Source organism: Apostichopus japonicus, chromosome 16, assembly GCF_037975245.1.
Source record: "Apostichopus japonicus isolate 1M-3 chromosome 16, ASM3797524v1, whole genome shotgun sequence".
Lineage (NCBI taxonomy): Eukaryota > Metazoa > Echinodermata > Holothuroidea > Aspidochirotida > Stichopodidae > Apostichopus > Apostichopus japonicus.
Window position 1 is genome coordinate 42,255,736 of NC_092576.1, and position 22,959 is coordinate 42,278,694.

General features: G+C 38.3%; 2 long non-coding RNA genes across 5 annotated transcripts in view; both read right to left on the reverse strand.

Moving 5' to 3' along the window:
- LOC139982671 (uncharacterized) overlaps positions 1-21,932 on the reverse strand; it is a 35,580-nt gene extending 13,648 nt beyond the window's left edge. For 2 of the 4 annotated variants that reach the window (XR_011798230.1, XR_011798227.1), the window contains exon 1: positions 21,645-21,932. This is a non-coding gene — a long non-coding RNA (uncharacterized lncRNA). Of the gene's footprint in view, positions 1-14,651; positions 15,250-21,644 lie in introns of those variants that run through there. The other 2 variants (XR_011798229.1, XR_011798228.1) reach the window with 1 other exon arrangement.
- On the reverse strand, positions 4,602-13,737 carry LOC139983492 (uncharacterized). Its single transcript, XR_011798717.1, has 5 exons — positions 13,057-13,737; positions 9,604-9,854; positions 8,839-9,033; positions 7,985-8,100; positions 4,602-7,433 (listed from the first exon to the last, which is right to left on the reverse strand). It is a non-coding gene; the product is annotated as an uncharacterized lncRNA (long non-coding RNA).
- Positions 21,933-22,959: the final 1,027 nt, after the last annotated feature.

The following is a 22,959-nucleotide window of genomic DNA, read 5'->3' on the forward strand; positions in this document are numbered from 1 at the left end:
TTAAATTATGTTCTGATGAAATTCATGTAATATTCACTGTCGATTTTAGTTCAAAACTGCCAGTATACCATTAGTTCCTGAGCCGTAATTTTTTTGCTTTAAAAATCTGGCTTTGAGTGTATAGTATTTTGTCAAAAACATAAAAGTGGAGGGGCTGCTTATCATCATTCCCTGAACAGGCTTACCCAATTTGTTAACTATAATGGTAACATATCAAAATGTCTGGGGACTTGCCACAGTGCTGACAATTTTCAAATATTTCCATGGTTCCACCAGGGATGTTAGAGATGGACAAACAACATTTGAGCATTCTTAAACGTTTGTTTTGTGCCGACATTAATACTGTTTTTGGTCCAATACTAATACCTAAATAGGGTGACAGGACAAAATCCCCCAGACAAAGTCCCCCTAGGACAAAATCCCCCAGAGCCAAAATCCCCATGGACAAAATCCCCCTAGGACAAAATCCACCCAAGCCAAAATCTCCCCAAGCTATAAAAAATCCCATCAATTCTTTACAAAAATGCGTCATCCCGGTCCCCGGTATCGTCATGCAGTAACGTCATCCGGTACCCTCACCAGTATTTCCATTGGTACTCTCAGTGGTTCCCGGACCAGTACTCCGACCATACCCCGACCGGTACCTTAATAGTGAGCCTGACAGTTACCCCCACCGGTACTCCTCCCTGACCAGTACCCTGGACTGTACCCCGGCCGGTACCTCGACCGGTTTCCCAACTGGTATCCTGAAAGGCACCCTGACACATACTCTGACACGTACCCTTACTAGTACTGGTACAATAAACAGTAATTTGACCAGTACCTTGACCGGTCCCTTAAATGTCACACCATGGAGCTATATTCCATGGCCACACTAACAGGTAGCCTTGCAATTACCCTCAATGAACTCCGGACCAGTATCCGGACTGGTATCCTGACCAGTACCCTAACCAGTACACTGAGTGGAACCCTGACTGGTAGAGTGACCAGTATGATGACCGGTACCCTGACCAGTCACATGACCAGTACCTTAACCGGTACCCTCACAGGTACCCTAACAGGAGCCCTCACAGTTACACTCGCCAGTACCCTCACTAGTACCCTGACCAGTCCCCTGACCAATCCCCTGAACGGTATCCTAACCAGTGCAATGTCCCATGCCTTGACTGTCACACCTGTGCCATCGCTGGTTGTTGCAGGCAGGCTTTGTATGGGTCAGTGGTATATTGTCTGGGGGGGGGGGGATTTTGTCCGGGGGATTTTGTCCTAGAACCCCTAAATATCACTCAAAACGTATAATGGTACCAGACGGTACCTGTACGTTGTCTGCTAGATTCATACGATGTCAAAAGGCTAGAACATGCACTATAATACTGTTATCAGTTGTCAGTAGGTATATACCACACTCATCTCATATCAGTATTTGTTTCTAATGTCATAACAGGCAGTGGCGGAGCGTCCATACAGTCAGGCGGGGGGGGGCGGACTCAAATGGGAAGCTGGCGCCCTTTTCAGCTATTCAACACTTTTTACTTATTTGCGATTATTTACTTTTTTATTGCGCTCTCATCTACCTATTGACATTTGTCACATTTTGCTGGCGATGACGCCTATACCTAAATGGTCATTTCCGGCGATATAGGGAGTATCTTTACTCAAAAGATTTCTGTACGCTCTGCGCCAACCTGTGGTGGCGCTCCGCTTAGATAAAGTCGAAAGCGCCCGTACAGACCTTTCTCGCCCCTCTGACCAATATCCCTAGCTTCGCCACTGGCTCCTAATCTTCTTCCCCGTCAATCCGTCTAGTGTCCCCCCCCCCCCTTCCCCAACCGAACCTCGTATGTTAAAGGAATATCTAATGATTAGGGACACTTATTCTAATGTTAAATCAGCAAAGAGCAAGCAATAATGATTTTATCACTAAGATTTTCTTTAATTTCTCAGTTACACCGTCATTTAACTTCCCACTCAATCTTACACTCCCTGATACTCTTCCATCCCAATGTAGGAAACTTCATCGTTACACGCAGCACGCAACGATCTTTGTTCTACTTAATTGATCCTTACTGAGTCTTTCAACTTAAAAGCATATTTTTTTCCAAATAGATTAGTGAAAGTTACACAGTTTAATAAATTAGAAGCATCTCCTTGTTAAAGAATTGTATTATCGGCGTATAGTCTTCCGATAAGCGAAACTTAGGTTTCAAAGAAATCAATGGGAGCAGGCAGTAATGATATAAACTTACATATATAGGCTATATATATATTTTCAAATCTCTTATTAACGAATTATCAGCCCCCTGGTTACATCGTCATTTATCATCCCTCCCCCATCCTGCCCTACCCTTCTTCACCTCACACACTCCGCTCTATAGGGATAAAAGAAATCAGCGAGAGCAGGCAGTAATGAAATTTACTTACATTAATGAATTTTTTAAATCTCATTTAGGACAAATTATTAGGTCCCCCTGGTAACATCATTTACCCCCCCCCATTCTCCCCTTCCCTTCCTTACAATCACCGCTTCTCTTACACCTAATATATGAGATATCCTCGCAAAGCGTGATGAACTAGGTCCCTCATTTATCTAATGCGTGGAAGGAACTCGAAACTTTCTTCCTTATCCGCCTATTCCAAGCTTTCTCCAAGAAAAGAGTTACAGTACCTATTACCCAGATTTTTAAAAATAGCCTCCCTCCTCATAAAACGTGATGATCTATGTCTCTCATTAATCTAAAGCATGGATGAACTACCAACTTTAAGCATATAACAAAGTTTTTCCACAAAAGAGCTACGGAACCTACTACACACAAATTATGTAAATGTCACTAAACGGCATCCGTAGGGACATCGTTTTTTGGTCCACATTTGAGTTTCCATCATATCTTTAATCTGCTTTTCATACATATCTTTTATTGTGATTGTTATGATAACCACATCTAAGGACTTTTGAGTCGTATTATTGTATCCAGTGGAATTGTCTCGCTGAGATATAAAAGGATAAATTTTCCGTAGGTTTTCACGGTAGGCCCCTCTGTTCAAGGTCAATGCACGACTATAACATTAGGTCCACTAAGTGCGGATATTGGTCTCCATTTGCCACTATTGCAGTAAACCCAACCGAGCAACGTGTCTACGGTGTCTCTTAAAAGACAATATTATTAACAAATTCGAAAAGAATTTTTAATCTCTTTGGTGTCATTTTAAAAGTATTTCTGATAACATTACGTACAGAATTCTTTTATATGAAAAGGTACATATGAGAAACATGACAATGACCGTGATAAAACCAATTTCAAGATTACTAGCGATCAATTCGCTCAATTTGTTTCAAAAAATGATTGAAAAGTGATATGAATTCCTCCTCATTCATTCTTTTTATTTGAGCATGTTGAACGCTTGTGATAACATGTCATTACGAATCATTGCAGACGCTCACCCAAACCGTTAAAAAATACCCTCCCTCTCCCCCTTCTCTTCCTACACTGAGCTCCCAACAGTGACGGAGCGTCAATACAGTCAGGGGGCGGATGCCCCCCCCCTCAACGGACTAATATGGACTGCTGGCGCCCTTTTCAGCTTTTGATCACTTTTTTTACTTATTCGCGAGTAATGACTTTTTTTTATGGCGCTCTCATCTACCTATTGACATTTGTCACATTTTGTTGGCGATGACACCTATTTATTCTTCGTTTATCTACAAATTAGCAAGGCCCGGAAAGGGTCATTTCCGGCCATATAGGGAGTATCTTTACTCAAAAGATTTCTGTACGCTCTGCGCCAACCTGTGGTGGCGCTCCGCTTAGATAAAGTCGAAAGCGCCCATACAGACCATTCTCACCCCCTCTTACCAATACCCCTAGCTCCGCCACGATAACAGGAGTGACTTTCCATATGTTATTGGTAGGAAATTGCAGGAATTATTGGAATCCTCAATGAAAACTATACGTAGGTAGTCTTGTTTGCGTGGGGATTGAGTTGTGTAGGTGTTACACAAAAATGTAGATATGCTTTCTTTATTCTTGTGGAAAGCCGCTTTCACTTTGATATCAGATAAACCTGTGGTACATGCAGTGACGTAGCCAGGATTGGTCCAGTGGAGGGGGTGGGCGCTTAGGGGGGGGGGCTTGAACAATTCCTGGGAGGGCGTCTTGTTACTACCTGAGTGGAGTGCCACCATATGGGTTGGCGCTCAGCATACGGGAAATTTTCAGCTATAAAGACCTCCTAGATCGTTGGAAATAACACTTCCCAGGCCTTGTAAGCTGCTCTAAAGTTTCACAGCATCCTTTATTTTGAGATCCCCATGTCTTGATATGGTCATCAAATAGTTTAGAGAAATAGAAGAAAAAAGACAATCTGGTAAGTTGCTTTGAAATATCATGACATATCTCGGCCTATGCGCTATGTCACTTCAGGTTTTTCAGCAACTATAGCCTACTGCCGGTCCGCGGTCGAAGGGTCGTTCATGAGTGGTCATCATGGATATTTGATACCATGCAGACCAATGAATGATATATTTTTCGCACAGTCTTGCAAGGTTTAAAGAAATGGCTCCTTACATAGTTGGCATGATTCAAATTCATCTAGTGCAAATTCATCCAGATGCATATTCATCAATATAATTGGTCGAGAACTTGCTAGAACAGTAAGCTGTCTGAATTAGCATCTTCAGATCGAATATGGGTTTGCTGAGTTAGGGAGCAATATGTTCGAAGTACAAGGACCAACCAATGAACACAATTTTAACATAAGAGGCAGAGATAAGACACTTTAGCAGAAATCATTATGTCTTCTTTCTGTTTATTACTGATAAATGCAAATATTTTCATTAAAAATCAATATGAAATTTCATGTTACTTTCAGAAATATATGAACAAAGCAACTTCAACAACTTCAGCTCATTCACATTCATGCTATCAGCTAGAAAATTCACCATGAGGCACATTTTCTATGAGGCATTGATGTGAATACCACTGACATAACTTGTGCTATTCAAATGGATAAAGGGCTTGGTCAAGTCATGAATAAGGCTCTGCCCCATATATTGCACATGTACAAAAAGGGTTACTGCTGTACATGCAATACTTTTTTGATGGGGGAGAGGGGGGGGGGAGATGTGGTAACATGTTGAAAAGACCACATCTTTTAATTTGTCATTTTTCTTTTGAACATATGCAAATGCTAGAAATGAAAGCACTTGGAAATTTCTTAAAGAGATAGGCAGTTGTTGCCCTTGCACTGCTTTGAAGTCTGCACCACTGTAAATATTGTTGAAGGAGTGGAGTTCTGCGAATCTTTTGATAGTCAAGTAATAAATTTTTCTTTCACTGTTTGTTAAACAGCTCCTAGCAGTAATATGCATTTGCACGACATTGTATCTGAGGTTCATTATGTTACCGGTGTTTTCTACATACATTCAAATTAAAAACCAATGTTAAACTTGTTCACCTGCAATGGTCTAAATTCAGAAAGTACATCAATATCATAACTCTTTTGCATGTTGTATAACAGTACTGAATTTGAAGTGGATTATATTTATCAATGAATATAGCAATGTTTTGGGTAAAAGCAATTAAAGCATCCACTTGAACTTCATGTTTTCCTTGCATTGTTTGCTACTTCCTCCTATCTAGATTCGAAAGGGACATATAGATAAATGCTCAATACCTCAAACAACATTATTTAACCTTGTTTCCCACAAAAAATGTTCTGTCCCAGTTTCTGTAAACTACTCGGGATAAATGGAGGGGTGGGGGGGGGATGTTGGACAGGTTGGGAAACTAAATATTTGACAGATGTTGTATTTGACAATAAAATTCACCTTCCCAAGGAAGTAATACAGTTCTTTAAGTGGCATTTTATGAAGGACCTACAGTATGTAACAATAGCAGAATTGAGTGCCTCCTGCTGAAATGTCCAATAAAGACTTGCAGTATTGGAATGTTCATCAGATTCCTCATTTATAGAAACATCTGCTTATTGAAACTTTCCTAGGATGTTGCCAACAAGATGCAGTTGAAGTCTACTGTACCTTGTTGTCAAAGGTGGAGCTCACAAAAAGTCCTATCAACTAGTCTTATTCAAGCAGTGGCAACATATGGGAAAAAAGAAAAGCAAAATATGGTACAATTTTGTTAATATTATTTTGAACTATTTATCCCAACACCCTATCCTCCTTTTAAGACTTTTGTAAGCTTGTAAACCAGTTACAGCACTCATGCAACATGATATGACAAAGGTTCATTGCCAGAGCATGAAACTAGCAATTTGGAGTAAATTTGTTAAAAGAATGATGAAGTTAATACACTGAAATATTGAATGGGGCTCAAAAGAGCTTAAGAAGTCTTTTGAGGTACATTACTTGTTCTGATAAATATATTAATTGCCCTAAGATTCAGCTATTAAAGCAGCTACTAGTCAGATACTAGATAGTATGGGATCATCAAGGTTTTCAGATTTTACCTATATTGGCCTCAATAACCTTTGACTTGGCTACGAGCTCAGCACATGATACACCTGCATACAAACTTCCATTCATCATTCCAATATTGAACTATCATGTTAACATGGCTTTCAGTTTCAGATATGTAGTTATCTCACATGGGCTTCTGCTATACTGTTTATAGAATAGTACTCAATGTCAGAAACCTATATGCACTACATATGACTACCAACTATTCCTTGTTGAGTTAGATGCTCTATGTTACTCTACTGACCTTGAGTAGCCTTTGACCCTCAATGAAGCCAACACCTACTGAAAATTCCAGTATAAATATAAACTTAATGAAATGATTCAGAAAATACTTTAACAGAAAGGAAAACTATTATAAACACTTCTGTTCATACTGACCTCAGCGTAAACAATTTAGAGACCAAGAACATATGGTATAATAACTATTAGCTAACATTTCTTCCCTCTACTCTGCAATTTTGAGAGAACAATGAGCAAAATTGATACTGGCAAATGTAACATGGCAACAATAACAATAATTCACAAATGATGATGACATCAGAAAAAGAGGCAACCATGACAATGATGATGATTTGAAAATCTTAATGAGCAATCCTAAATGTAACTAGAATTTCACTTTTAGTAGAGCAGGGTTCTCACAAGCACGTTCTAACCTGGCGGTGGTCGTGGTTTGAATATGATTTTGCCTCTCCCTGAATGGTTTGAAACTTGAGCGCCCGGGCTGAACATTTATGAACCAGGAAAAGCTTGCTGCCACTTATCTGGTCCGAAAAAATTATAGCATGAGGTAAATTTCCTCCTGGGTGCATAATTATCATAACAGTTCAAGAATTTTTACCAAAGGTGATCATATTTGAATATCTGGAGTCGGCTCGGACTTGAAGGGTCTTGGATTTGGCTCATACCAAGTGGGCTCGGACTTGGCTCAGACTCTGGCTAATTGGACTCGACTACAGCTCTGCCATAAATATAAAAAGATAATGGATTGTTAATAATTTATCATATGATGTTGAGAAGGTAGAGACTTAGAAAGTTAACTCCTAAATGTAATGGATAGCATTAAACTCTTCGTTTCACTAACAAAAGGATTCTCAAATACAGTACTAGCAACATTACTGCTAAAATAATGGATCACCAATACGATGCAGTGAGAAAAGGGAGTTTAATAAAGAGCATCCCTCAATGTAATGACTAGGATAAAACTCTTAGTTCCACTAACAAAAGGATACCACATGCAGTACCAACAAGAGGGATGCCCATTATATCGAGGGTCCACTAGACTTGCTAGACCCAACACCCCCATTGTGGGAAGCATTATTGAGCGTCTAGTTAGCATTTATTGGGTAACTGAAGTATTGAAGGACCTTGGTGTCTCCCCTCCCAGTAGTTTTATAACATTTATGAACCAGGAAGAGCTTGCTGTCACTTATCTGGTCCGAAAAAAATATAGCATGAGGTAAATTTCCTCCTGGGTGCATATAATTATCATAACAGTTCAAGAATTTTTACCAAAGGTGATCTTTGGTGTCTGGAGTCAGCTCGGACTTGAGGGGTCTTGTATTTGGCTCAGACAAGATGGTCTCGGACTTGGATCGGGCTCTGGCTAATTGGACTCGACTACAGCTCTGCCATAAATATAAAGAGATAATGGATTGTTAATAATTTATCATATGATGTTGTGAAGGTAGACACTTAGAGAGTACTCCTAAATGTAATGGATAGCATTAAACTCTTCGTTTCACTAACAAAATGATTCTCAAATACAGTACTAGCAACATTACAACTAGAATAGTTGATTACCAATATGCTGCAGTGAAGTAAAAGAGTTTAGTAAAGAGCATCCCTCAATGTAATGACTAGGATGAAACTCTTAGTTTCACTAACAAAAGTATACCACATGCAGTACCAACATGGGGGGGGGGGGAGGATGCCCATTACATTGAGGGTCCACTAGACTTAAGGTTTGCTAGACCCAACATCCCCATTGTGGGAAGCATTATTGAGCATCTAGTTAGCATTAATTGGGTAACTGAAGTATTAAAAGACCTTGGTGTCTCCCCTCCCAGCAGTATAACAACTGGAATAATGGATTGGTGAAACAATGTTTTATTTGATACAGTGAAGTAAGGGAGTTACATGAATAATAGTTAATGCAATGAATATGATTGAAATCTTTGTTTTACTAACGAAAATTATTCTCAAATACAGCAACATAAGAATTTGTATAAATGGATTATTAATAATGAATTTTATGATGCTGTGAAGGAAGAAAGTTCATTAACAAATTTTAATTTGTATGCTGCATGTCATATACCTGTCCAGAAACTAAAAAGAAAAATTCAAACTCATAGAATGCACCGTACCTGGCTCCAAGCAATGACATATAAATCTACAGTAGTCCTCATTGTATCTACAGAAGTTGTTTGTCCAATTTTAATCGAAAGCCTTTCCTTTCATTGAAAATTTTGATCTTCAGTAAAAATATTCTTCTGTCTGCAGATTTTATTGATGACAGTACTTCCTTCTCTTGTGGAGAAATTCCATCAGCTCTCGTTAAGCTACAACGAACCAAAACAACATTTCAATCATATGTCAAAGTTTCACTGAAGTACATTCCATGTAAATATTTTTTTAAAGCCTCACATTTTGATATTGACATTGTTGCAAAAGGTACAAATAAACACATCATAATCAAGGTTAAAATGTGATGGTGTGTTAACACCTCAAGTCTTTGCTTCACAATCCTACCTACAATTCATTCCAGCCTGCCAGATGGCAGATTTACAGTACATTTGGTTTTCAAAGACTACACATAAAGTCATTTCAATTCTGATAACATTCTATGATGGTGGAAGTAGCAAAGTAAAACAAAAGGTTTGGCAGTGGACTTGGTGGGAAGTGGAAAGTCTTTCTTACATTACTTTGTTAGCCGTTGCCTTAGATCGTTTACAGTTTTTGAAAATAAACAGCAAATTTTCATCATCTTTGTTCGTGTTGAAACTTAGTACAGTAAATTTATATTATGTATAGTGTGTGTTGATCAGACGTAGAGGATATTAAAGGGAAGACTTTAGAAAACTAACTTCAGGTCATAGGGATTTAAAATATATCTCACAGTCAATACTTACTGAATATTAAAGACAACTGGGATGTTTGCAATATATGCTTGTGGGAGCTCCTTATTTCCATATAAGCCATTTCTCGCTGCATCCCATGGTCAGCATGAACCAGCAGCTCAAAGTTCAGTATTTTGATATCCTGTGTCGACCTTGAAATTGCAGCCCTGTACTTCTTGCAATAAAGTGGAGCATATCTGCTGTGGTGTTCTCATTCTGCATTCATGCATTCCTCAAATTGTGCCAAATTTAAGCCATCTTTTCTGACAAGAGAATGAACATAAATAAGTCCAGATAATTGTTTCATAAATTGCAAGTGGAAGTCTTGACAGTGCAGTTCCCTATTTGATGTCAATACTTAGTGTACATGTTGTCCAATATTCATGTCAGTTTAGTTAATTTAGCTATCACTTTTTTTCATGGAAACCGCATATGCAACAATTGAGAAAAATGCCACACTACTAAGTTTGAATATTGATCTATTATTTGGTATGTAAGTTATACCCAGGAATTTAGCATGCAATTACTTCAAGAGATTGACTGAGTATTCATGCATGGTTCAATGCCTCATCCCGCATGCAGTTCATTTACTAAAGAATTGCATGCACCCTGGTCTATGTATACCGGTACATTTAGTCCCTCAACGTATCATTTGGGGTTTAAGCTCAGGACAACTCGTGTACACAGACTTTGGCATTATGACTGAGTTCATTTTTAATGTTTGGTTTCAATGATGTTGAAACTTTCCACTCACGATGGCATATGTGTGCGTGTGCATTGGTAGGAGTACTGTGTTTGTGATCCTAGCTTGTAAACACAGTTTCTCATGACAGTAAGCTTTATTGGACAGATCTCATAGTTGGTACAGTATGTATGTATAGATGCATCACAAGTACAAGAAGCCTATTGTTTTTGGTGAAGGTCAAAGGTAATTTAGGTAAAAATGGTCAAATTGTGAAAACTCAATTTGAAGCATGGATAGATCTATTTATTGGTATGTCTAGGCCAGTGGTTGGGTCAACAGGGCAAACTTGTGAAAACCTTATTTAAACCATGCATCTCAAAGCAGGGTACACTAGCTTGCAGAGATATATAATGTTTAGTATCATGTTATATCGCTACAGAAGGCTTTCAGTGGTCTTTTTAGATCCCCAACTGTCACTTTGAAAATGCTGTTTATCACAGTTCTCAATAGTTTTTTGCTGTATATTATTAAGATACAATAAGTTGTACATGCAGCCTACACATATACAGTAGCATACATGTCAGATTGACAAATTCATAAAATGAAACTTATTACATAATGGAAACCATGTGCAGTGCAGTTTGCATAATGGTGATCTATTTATACACCCAACCAGCTAGTATCGGATCATAGCAACATGTTACCACATGTATGCATTTAAGTGTTTTGTCACACAGTACAGTGCTAACATCATACAAGGGAGTTTTATTTGTTCCATAACAACTCTGATTATAATAGCCTGTTCGTGCAGGGAGTTGTAATGGAACAACTCCCTGGTTTGTGCTATGGACATGAGAACTATCTAGTGCCTGTTGAACATCCTGTCTTGTGCATTTTCATGTTACTTACTAACACCAAATTACTGCACACAGATGGTCATTTTTAAAAGTATGAAAACTGAATACAATCAAGAGCTTTTATTTGGACATGATACCCAATATGGAACTACTTTAGTTGCACATACTGTATGTATGCTGGTTTTTATCATGAATGATTTTGATAGGAGCCATGATTTTTTTATTTTTTTTTTTATGAAGTAGGTCTGGATTCCCTTGGCATTATAACCTGATTGAAATTTAACCTCTGTGATTGCACTAATATGTGAGACCATTGATCAACCTAATTAATAGCTTTTAATGATGAAGACACTGATAACAATTTCATAACTCATTAGTGTGAACACAATGCAAGGTTCAATGAGGTACTTTTTATTTCCTTAAAATGCATAGCTGGTGGTTTTTCAACATACTCTAATCCTTTCAAATATGTTACATTGAATCTTTACACTTTTCCATTGATACAGTATATCACAGAATGTGTTTTTTTGTTATGGGACTCCGTAAAACTGGATCAAACCTAGCAATTTTGGACAAGGAATTTGCTCTTTTTGCAAAAACTCCTAAGTGCTCAAGTGACTGTACAGTAGGTCACCCTGTGAAGGCATTGTGGGACTTTGAGGAATACTTTTGATCAAGCTATTACTTCAGCACTATTAACACTACCCACATCATAACGTTAATATCAAAATGCCTAAATTACTTAGCCATGATTGCGTTGTTATTCTAAAATGAATACTCAATTGTTTACCTTCAGCCATGATTCATCCCATAGGTGCAGGGGGAAAAAACTCATGTTACAGTACAAAAAATGGTTGTACACTGCTACACTGAGGCCCTGTGTGACTTAGTTCTCTGAATCAGAACCAATGACACACCACTACTACTGTACGCACAGGGCTAAGTGATGCACACTAACACATAAAGAGAATATTGTGGGGATGAATATTGTACTGAGACGGCAAACGTTTTCACATTTTTTACTTTTGTAACTCGTTTATGGAATCTGTCACTGTCAGGCCCTTTCTTTTACTGTAGTGTTCCGTTTGCTTGTGTATCTGTTTTTGTGGAGTTGTGACTTTCTGACTGCCTCATTTTATGTCAGAGAGATTGAGACATACCCAAAGATTTATATTTCGTGAAATGGTTCAAAATTGCATCGCATGAATGCAAGTTCTTTCATACCCCTAAATTGACAGATCTGTCGATGAGCTTACTGTAGTGAAGGCCTAAGTAAACATCCATTATCTTTGGATGCTGTTTGCTATGCTCTGAGCCTCTAACTTCAGAAAGGTCAGGTCCCAGAGATTAGTGGTATTATATTGAGGTAATTTTGGTTATTTTTAGGGAGTAAGATTTCCAAATGCCCCAAAACATGGACAAAAATAATTTGATCAGCATATACCTGAAATGGATTCAAACTCATGAAATATTTAACTCTGCTTGGCTGCAAAAAGTTATGGTTGCCTGCTGTATAGTTGCTAGTACTAGCTACAGTAGTAGTAGGATAGTATATAGTAATAGTAGTACTAGTACTGTAGGCCTAGTAATATTTGGAGGTGCGTCAATTATTAAGCCTTTACTTTAAAAGATCTGGAAGATCACCAGGCTGCAAAATGTGTAGGTTGACCAGTCTGTTACAAGTATATACTTTAATTTACAGTATGTATCACATTTATATTCCGAGTATCAGCAAAGGCAGTAGCAGGCAGCTGTGATTTACCATAGCCAGTAATACTGATAGGTCCAATTTAGGGCTAACGTTAGGCCTAGGCTAGTCTACTCTAACTCTAACCATGGTCTTAATTTATTTGTGTTCAGCATGAAGGTATTTACTCTAAATGTTATAAATATATACGGAACACTTTTAAGGAATTTACTTACAATGCATATACTCCACCAAAGTTCCAAAAGCCAACTTCAAATGGGCAACGTTTACGGTAACCTGCGGCACTTTCCTTTGAAGACTACATGGCTAGGCCCACATAAAGTAACGTTGAATGTAGGCTATTGGGATAGCAACGATACGATCCGATCGACTGCCCTGCCACCGAACACAGAAAGAACTGCTTATGTGTGGGGGCGTTGTTTCGTTACGTGTAAATTTGCCAGTTAAAATAGAAACTCTTATTTTCTTAAATATCCCAAATTAATGGAAGAAAAAGTACAATTACGAAGATTTCAGTGTAATTAGAGGAACCTGTAAGTTTCGGAACTATATATAGCCGCATTTGGTCAAAATCGAGGTGTAAAGTTGGGATCAACATATATACCATGTTCGTAATTCTGTTATATACCCTTCGGAATTACCTCCACTTTTGAGGGGAAATTTTACCCTTTAAATGAACGATTTTTTTTTTGTAACTTCGGAATTGAAAAGTTTATGAGGTTTTCTCTTAACTCGAAATAATCATTCCTCAAAGGAAGTGAAATTGATTGAACAAGAAGACCCTAGACTTAGGTTTACCTGGTGTCAGGTAAACCTATCCCCGAGGTAAACCTAAGTCCCAGCTATCATGCGTTGAAGTAAACAAATATACCAATGTATATATATATATATATATATATATATATATATATATATATATTTATATATATCTTTGTATATCATGTAGTAAGTAAATTTACCACAGTATAAGCGAAACGATAGTGAAGGAATCAAACCCACAATGTGACTGAATAAGTACTGTCACACGATCGTCTGTACAATACACCAGAGCCGGTTAAAGTACCAGTTTTCTCCATAAACTATGAATACTGAACACCATCGGATTTTACGAGAGTTTTGGCGTTCTGTAACATTATTAATGCGACCATGCGCTGAAGTTTATTTCGTTGGTAAGGTTATACCTGCCACGAGTATTATACACATGTCACATAACATCTAGGCCTTCAACATGTCTGCTGGCTCACTTCAACGTACCACTTTACAATACTGACAAACAACTCTCGCTGTATTTAACGTAGGAAATGATTAACCTTGAACTAGGTTCTTCATGCTGTTCATATTTCGTGTCATATAATTGGCACTAAAGCCAAATATAGCAACGAAAGTAAATGTAAATCACGTGTCGGTTATTGCTATTGTCAACGAATAGAGCAATTGCTGCTTCCTTCGACTTAATATGTCGATCAAACATGAAATTGTTGAGATATTAATATACGTGAATATACAGTTTGTAAAAGTGATTTATGTTGTAATATCATGAGCATAGAAGGAAGAAAGAAGAAACGATACATGTTGACATTTCAAAACAGGAAACGTTTCGATTACATTCAGCCTACAATGTATACCATATATGTAGGAAACATATTAATAACTAGCATATAGAATATCAAGGAAATGTCTCTGAGACACAAATGTACATCAATTGTAGAATCAGTGGGAGTATATCACGATACCTGAACTAAAAACAATTTACTTTGCTTTCAGTCATAGCACAAAATTTAAATAATATATTCACGTCTGAGTCACCTACCGTGTCAGATGCGCATGCCCATACGACATGACAATCCTCTCGACATCCATAGCTATTAAGGGTCACATGACTAGAAAAACAAAACAGGTTGAAGCTGAAGATTAACCCTCTTGACTGATGGGAAGACCCCTAACGCTAGTTTACAACACTTAACCCCTGGTCACTGGAAACTTGTCACACCTACTCGCCAAAGTGTGCTAATTCAAACAATCCCTCCCGGTACTACAGTACACCACATCTACGTCCCTAAGGGACTTCCCATAGGGATGCAGCCACAAACCAGTGCACGCAACTGTATTTTACACGTTATCTAGTAAGTCACCCATTTATACACATGGGTGAAGGTGGGCAATGGAGATAAAGTGCCTTGCCCAAGGACACAACAATAATGATCTGGCTAGCAATCGAACCTGCAAACCTTAGATCACAAGTCCACTGAGTTAACTACTTCACCACATCGCTCTCATGATATGGAATTCAAATTAGTTACATACTTTCACAGTATTCCATGAAGATATTTCGTTTGCATACATCAATTCTAAGCTTCAACTTCAAAACTATGACGAAAAATACAAGAAGAAAAAAGTGAACGACAGAACAGTATATAAATCCTGTAACGAAAGACAAACGGGTTTGTGTTAAGATGTTCTCTGACTGTGAATAGTGACCATCAATGGAAACATGTTTTTTTGTAAGTAAAGTCGAAAGATAGACTAGGAATGGTAGACTAGCAAAGGTAGATTAGCAAGGAAATATTTCAATAATTTGTTTTATACAGCTTCTTTTAGAGATATTCAAATGATAACTAACACTCAATTGCTAATACACACACACACACACACACACACATATATATATATATATATATATATATATATATATATATATATATTTATATATATATATATATATATACATATACATATACACAAGAAAAAAAAATGGAAACAAATTATACTTTCATTTCCTTCCAACTTTATTACTTAGAACGTTAAATAGGCAACAAGATATTTCGAGCGTTTACACGGCTCTTCTTCAGTTGTACTAATGAAATGGAAGAAACTAGACCTTATTGGTATTTAGCTTAGCATGAATGCTCATAAAAGAGAGATCCCTGTTGAGCCTATTGTTGTGTGTGTTGAGGCGTAAGATGGTTTTTAGTTCCCGGTTGTTTCTTTCATGGGCGGTTTTGAAGAAGCCGTACAGAATTACAAATGTGAGGTCAGATAAGTTGTGATTTGGGAGATTAAAATAAACAGGGAAACCTGGATTATTATTGCGGATACTTAGTTTGTGGTTATTGAAGCGGAGTCTGAACTTTGTGCTGGTTTCGCCAATATAGGTGACCTGGGGGCACTTGCAACAATACAACAGGTAGATGACATTGGCCGAGTCGCAACCAAATCTACCAGGTCTCAGAGTAGTGCCTGAGCCCCGGTGGAGGAAAGCGAGCGAGGGGTCGAGGTGTGTGCACACCAAGCATCTAGGTTTGTTAAAGGGGATATTACCACTGTCAGGTTCATTACTGGGTGGGGTGAGATTAGTGCGAACCAGCACTGAGCGGATGTTACGGGTTGTCTATATGCTATGACTGGGGGGGGGGGGCTTTGAAGAGTTCAGCTATTGTGGGGTCCGAACCTGGAGTGCCCCAAGATTGTTTGATTTCATTGGAAGGGGGGAAGGGAGGGTGGTAGGTGACAACGAGGGGTAGTCTATCAGAACAGATTTTTTTACGATAGGTTAGGAGACTAGATCGTTGTAGAGACAGAACCCGTTTGAGGTGGAAGTTAAGTATTCGGTACGGGTATCCCCTTTGAAGGAAAAAATCAAACAGTTCAATGGCCTTATTAAGAAAAGTTTGGTCGTGTGAGCAGATACGCCGGTATCTGAGTAACTGGCTGTAGACAATGTAATTTTTGGTGTGGCGGGGATGAAAACTATTAAAGTGGAGATAAGAGTGCCTATCAGTGGGTTTGGCATACACCGATGTCTCTATTTTGTGATCATCGATCATGACGAGTACATCGAGGAAGGGGATTTGCTTAGTGGACCGTTCGGTGGTAAACTTTATGGAATCATGAAAATCATTGGCAAACGTGATAAAGTTGTTAAGTTCTTGTTCGCCCTTATCCCATAACATAAAAATATCATCAATGTAACGTACATAGAGACATAGTTTGTAAGAAGATGAAGAAAGTAATTCTTGTTCCAGGTAGTACATAAAAATATTAGCATATGAGGGGGCCATTCGGGTACTCATGGCTGTGCCTTTGGTTTGCAGAAAATGACGACCATTGAAGGTAAAATTATCATGCTCAAGTATAAACTTAATGAGCTGCGAGATCTCATCATGTTGGGTGACATCATTAGACGCCATCATCTTATTACAAGCCAGGACACCTTCGCTATGGCGGATATTGGTACAGGGCAGAAACATCCATGGTTACCAGAATGGCGCCTTCAATGAGGGGCGGGACTTCCTTAAGTCTTTTAAGAAAGTGGGTGCTATCTTGAATATAGCTGGGTATGTTGGGGAGAAGAGGTTGTAAAAAATGGTCAACATAGGCGGAAATGTATTCGGTAAGGGTACCAATAACAAACACAATAGGCCTACCAGGGGCCAATATATGTTGTTTACGAGAAATTTCGAACACCTCGTGGTCTGACAGTTTATCAGCATTTTATGTTGATTGCTGACAAGGCCTTTAAGTTTATGTATTTTGGGGAGTGTGTAGAAGAGTGCGGGTGTGGGGCGGAGGGAATGAGCTTTACAACCTCTTCTCTTACCTTAACGTTTAACGAATTAACCAAAGAAATTGAGAGGTGGGATCGTTGTCCAGTAGTTCGTAGAAACGGACGTCAGAAAGTTGCTTTTGCGCCTCTGCGACATAGTGGGCGGTGTCCATAACCACAATGGCTCCTCCTTTGTCTGCTGGTTTGATAATTATATCAGAGTTGCGACGGAATTCGTTTAGGGCCTTGTGGTCGCATCTGTCAAAGTTGCTGGGTGCTGGTGTCTTGGTGCAAATGGACGAGAGAAATGAACTAAGATGCGAGTTGGCCGTATTAACAAAGCTGTCTATAAACGTGTTACGGTTGTCTGGTGGTGTCCAGGGCTTCTTGGCTATGTTGCGTTGTAAGATAAGTAGGCGGTTAGACGGTTCTTGACTGGCTGCCCATTCTCGGAGGCGAACTTTCCGGGTGAATTGGTTAAAATCATTGGTCAGTTCCACGGGGTCCACCCGAGCTGTAGGGCAGTAAGAAAGCCCTAGTTCCAACACATGCGCCTGTCGTGGGGTGAGTTCATGGCAAGAAAGATTGACAACCTGGGAAGTCTCAGACTCCTTGTTTATGGCTCCTTCGGTAGAGCGTGTTGAGCATCTTGTTGAGGTGAATATATTTGTCAGGTGTTGAGGAGGCGGTGTTGTTTCGGATGAGTTTATTAAGGATGGGAGAGCGGCGGATTAGGGATCCCAGTTTCTTGTTCTTCCGTTTGAGGCATTTGCTAAGTTCGATATGAAGGGACTTACTCAAATGGTCGTTGATCTTCTTCACGATACCTGCATCTTTGATCCTGTTATGCCAGTTGAATCGTGAGAGGCAGTCCGTAAGGTGACGTTGTTTGGCATATGCATCCTTGAGTGATAGGTTGCGTAATTTGGTTGCAGTACTCTTTATAATGGCTGCCGAGCGTTCCTTACTCTTTGTCGAAAAGGATGTGCAGGTCAATGGGTTACGAAGAAGGAATCCTCTGGGGATAAGGTCTAGTTTTTTGCAGTTGGAGAGAAAGTAGATGGATGATCTCGTTTTAGCCAATCTACGTAAGGTTCTCTCGTGTAGATGTAGAATTTCTGGTTTTGATACCCCTTCCCCCCCCCCCCAGATTACGGGAAATGGCACTTCTCGGGCTTGATAATGACCAACCAGATGTACACTTTTGACTGAGAACCAAGTTTTTCTCAATAGTCCTTTTTTATCATCCATAAACTTTTTGAAGATTGTCACCATGTCACATATCATGTTCGACCACATCGCATCTCCTGTGGATCATTGCTTTTGTAGGTGATTCTACGTCGCGGCCCACAATATCTGTCAGTCCCACTTTCAAGGTGTTAAGCCCATTATTTGTTCAGAATTTAAAAATGCACATTTCTCGTGAGTAAATTCACTTCAAAACATACCCATCATGTTGCACAAAATCTATTGACAACCAATATAGAAAAACCTCTTTCAACCCCTGACAAACCGGTCAGAATTGCACGATTAGAAGGAAGTAAGAAGTTAATTTATTGGTGTAGAAATATTAAAACCTTTTACTACGGCGCCTCTAAAATTTCGTTGAAGGAAATGAAAAATACCCAGATATTTCCGAAACCAAACACTACACATATAAACAGATTGGAGGCTGTTTATCCTGGAACGCCATTTTTATGCTCACTGATGCGATATGATATCTCCTGTTTGCTTTACGACTTCGAAAATATTGAAATGAGACTGAAATAAATAACTTTTATCTGTTTATTGTGCAATGCCCCACATTCTTTTCATTTCGAAAGACGCACAGTTTGAAGTTCATTACACACTGAAGGCTTCGATTCTCTATCTGCCTCCAGTTTAGGGAAGATCTTAGGATTTTCATCCCTAGATGTCGCTAGATATTGCTAGATATCCATTCAGTACAATGTTCTTGGGATTTCTTGGGATTTTTCGGGGCCAAAATCAGGAGTGGTCACACTCCATATAGGTCAGTACACGACCTCTAAACGTCACTAATACACAACCCAAACACTTCGTCCCCGTTCTGGCGTAGTGACGACATTTCAAAATAGACAAGGAATTTGCATGGGCTATACGCAGATATCAACATACGTGTTTTAGTATTGTTTTCTTGAGTGATTAGGATGGGGTCGGATATGACGAGAGAAGGTGGTATAGAGGGCAAGGACAGCCGGCTGTTGAAAGGGGTGGTGTAATGGTCTGATTCATTTTTTAAAAAGAACGTTCACAATTTGATGCAATGAATAAAATAGACAAGGAATTTGTATGGGTTATGGGCGGATATAAATGTTTTAGTATGTATTTCTTGGGTGACATGGATGGTTTCGGATGGAGGGACGTTGAGGTAGGGGGGGGGGGCAAGGAGAGCCGGCTGCTGAAAGAGTGGCATATTGGTCCTATATATTTTAAAAGAACCCTCACTATTTTCTACAATGTATAAAATAGACAAGGGATTTGATGAAATGTGAACACATGAACACATGCAAAAATAATAGTTCCATTGGCGTAATCTGTCAAGTCGGAACTCTTATGAAGCACACAGACAAATTGTGTGCAATTCTTCATTTTTAAGTTGGTGTATTACGTGAAATGTCTCTAACAATAGTTTCTAAGTATCCTTCAAACGTTTTCGAAGATTTTTCACTATACTATTCCCTTAAACGGAATGTGAAATTGTTCTTACGCGCACAGGCACATTCATAATGTTCAACCAAACCTCTTGTGTGTCCTCAGATTTAAAGAAGGAAACAACTGTGCTATTGTCCAGGTGTTTCCAAGTTGTACTATAGTATGTTGTTCTTTCTTTTTATATCCTTCCTGTATACATATCACATTAACAGAGAGGAGTCATATAATACCTCAGTAAGAAGAATAACTAATATACAAGGTGATTTTGTTTTAAGATGATAGGATATCATATCAAATACATTTGCATATACACAAGTTAATACATAAAACGATATAACAAACAGACTTCAACAAGCAGTCCAAGAATAACTAATATTAAAGGGGAAAAATGTTAAGATGATAGGATATCATATAAAACACATCTACACATACAAAAGTTTATAAATAAAACGATATAACAAACAGACTACAACAAACAAAGTGCTCGGATGGAATGTATAAAGCAGCGCGGTAAATAAATGAGTTTCTGTAAACTTACGTTCGGTATTTTTTTTTATAGATTTCTGCTCGATTTTTGCAGGATACTTTTTAGTACAGTATATAAAGGGTGATTCTGATCACTGTTAATCTTATTAGCCATTATTGTGAACTCAGTTCTTGCAGCAGCATTTACTTTTTTCTAAAAGTATATTGCAATCTAAATTAAACATAGCTGATGTGTATTTAACTTCATTCTTCTTTCTTTGCTTTCTTGCAACATGGTACCAGACAGGCACTGCATATATCACATGTGCCAGAGTAGAATACTGGTATTGAAAACATTTTCCTGAGCATTTTGGTTAAAGAGAGACACAACGTAAGCCACACTAGATACTATATACGTTTTTTAATACCTTGATACATTGCAATAAAAAAAGGTCAAACTGTCGTCGCTGTATACTTCCAGTACTCAGTTTTTGAGGTTCTAGCCACCTCAGATCCCTCAATAATAATAATACGTTGCGATCTTGATAGAATGATACCTTCATGTTTTATGGTTTTCTTTTCCAAACAAATTTCCTCTATTTTGGGGGGTTACGCAATAAAGTCTTGTGGTCACATTTTGGAACTATGTCATTTACAGAACACTGATAATTTCATTGGTCAGTTTCAACAGAGCTCTTAGGAATTGTGCATGATACAGCAGTATCATCGGTATATTTTGTGACAGAAATGTGTGAATTTAACCTAATTTTATAAGTATATATGGTAAATAATATATCAGATAATGGACCCCCCCCCCCTACTCTAAGGCACACCAACCTTCATTTCCGATATTGCCGATAACCCTTTATCCAACTTAACTTGTCTAGACCATCCTTGGAGAAATTGTGCCAACAAATGAATAAGCCATGTTTCTTTGATAAATCCGAAAAAAATCCTTCGTTAATTGATTTGGCAAGACAGTATGGAACGAATTTGAAGATTCAAGAAAAAGACCCTTTGTTATAATTCTTTCCTAACAATCTAAATGAGACACAATATCATGGATTAATCAAACGTTTGATATCTACAATACATCTATTCTTCGAGTGGCTTGCAACTTACGTTCTGGAACAGTAAGGCCTTCTCCTTTCTTATGTACAGCCACCTTATGGGTTAACAATCCCAATGTATGGAAACCAGGGCTGAGGGTGTATCTGTTTGGTGATGTTCATTTGGTTTGTAAGTCCATATTCTGACTTGGTTTATATCTCCAATAGGTCTGTTATAACTTCCCCTGTTATCCTGAACTTCTTAGGTTCTGTCAAATCTGAAGTTTGCTATGCAGATTTTCTAGTAATTCGGTCAACCCCCCCCCCCCCCTCCTAGTCCTTTGTAGCAAAGTAACTACTTGAGAATAAACTATACTAGTACCTTCCAAAGTTTCATGTAAAGTATGTGACCTTCAACTATGTGACTAGGTAATACTAAGCCATAAGAAGGTAATTATATGTTAGGCTAGAGTTATGCTTGTGATGAGCAATGCCGCCAACAGCTAAGAGAAATCGTACTTCTTTAGGGAGATGTTACATTTTTAAAGGATTGGTTCAGGTGTCTGACATGACTATCTTGTATGAAAGAGCTTAAAAAGACAAACAGAATAGTGACGAAACTACCATGATAGCATTCTCCGTTAAGGAGATATCACATTTTGAAGATTTCAAAATTTCTTTGCAAACGACTGGTGTAGAAAGACTAACTGTGAGGGTGTGATGTCACATCCTCACTTCCTTAACATGTGTCAACATATTTCAATAAAAAATAATTACATTTTTTCACAAATCTACAAAAAATATAATCAAACATTCTTCAGATGTTAAATCTCAAATACTTCCCTTGACACATAAGAGATCTCCTGACGTATAATTTGGTTGTGAGTCATAAAATCTTACAAAATATTTTAATAAAATAACAAAGACTTTTCAGGAATGTGAGGATATGACGTCACAGGTAGTCTGATTTCAGCAGTTTCTACTCAATCAGATAGAACTTTAAACTTGAATATCTCCTAAACGAAAAAAGATATTTGAATAATTTCTTCACTATTGGCTTTCTTTTATTGTCCTCTTTCATATAAGATAACATTTGTGACACCTTTACTATTCCTTTAACGTTTCTTTATATATGAAACTGAAGACTGGAGGAAGTCTAAAGTTGAAACGAGCTTGTGTTTGCATGTTTTAATTTGTCATAATACTGGTATTTGTTTATTGAACTGTTTACATTCACATTGGAAAGGAGACAGGAAACCGAAAAATTACAGTATATCGCACCCCACTCACCATCCCAGGTGGCACTATGACATTAAACATTGGCATAACAAATAGCTCCATTACTTTTATAAAACAATTTACTCCCGTACCGTGCAAGATAATGGACT